General features: G+C 35.6%; 1 non-coding gene across 1 annotated transcript; it reads right to left on the bottom strand.

Moving 5' to 3' along the window:
* Nucleotides 1-132: 132 nt before the first annotated feature.
* Trnah-gug lies at nucleotides 133-204 on the bottom strand. The gene has a single exon. It is a non-coding gene; the product is annotated as a tRNA-His (tRNA).
* Between the last annotated feature and the right edge of the window lie 479 nt (nucleotides 205-683).

The raw sequence follows: 683 nt of genomic DNA, 5'->3' as shown, positions 1-683 counted from the left end.
GTAGGCCTAGTATAATAATAATATTCACGTGACAAAATAAAAAATCAAAGGTAACTAAATTGTATAGCGTAACACATCAAGCAAAAATAATTAATGAAAAAAAGGACCACTGCCGTGACATTGTTTCATCAATGCCGTGACCAGGATTCGAACCTGGGTTATTGCGGCCACAACGCAATGTACTAACCACTATACGATCACGGCGCGCTACTTTGTCCTGATGTAAACTAGACCAAACACAAGAAAATCTAATCTTAACAATGAATATTGTTATTATCCCATTTGATTGCTCTATGTAACGTGTAAACCGAAGTAATAGATGTTGGTTAAGGTGTATGTAGAATTTGTTTTCGGACAAAAAAGTATATATCTACAGGACTATTATATAGGCCTATTTGCAATATATATAGATCTATTTTAGAATACCTAAAGTATACCTTCTTTTTCGTGGAAGTTTGTAATAACCCCAAATAAATTATCATCAGATTAAGATGGATGAAATTTAGCCGTTAAAAATACCTTTAAATTATTTCTTACTACAGTAAGCATAATGATTTTATAGCGCACCATACCGTGCGATTGGGAAAGAGAAACAAAAAGCCTGGAAACAATTGATTCCAGTTGCCTCCTTGGCGCAGTCGGCAGCGCGTCAGTCTCATAATCTGAAGGTCGTGAGTTCGAGC

The sequence above is a fragment of the Anneissia japonica genome, unplaced genomic scaffold (assembly GCF_011630105.1).
Source record: "Anneissia japonica isolate Jap-2015-1 unplaced genomic scaffold, ASM1163010v1 scaffold120612_len683_cov107, whole genome shotgun sequence".
NCBI classification, from domain to species: Eukaryota; Metazoa; Echinodermata; class Crinoidea; order Comatulida; family Comatulidae; genus Anneissia; species Anneissia japonica.
The sequence above is the reverse complement of the archived record's forward strand: the minus strand, read 5'-3'. Positions and strand labels throughout refer to the sequence as shown.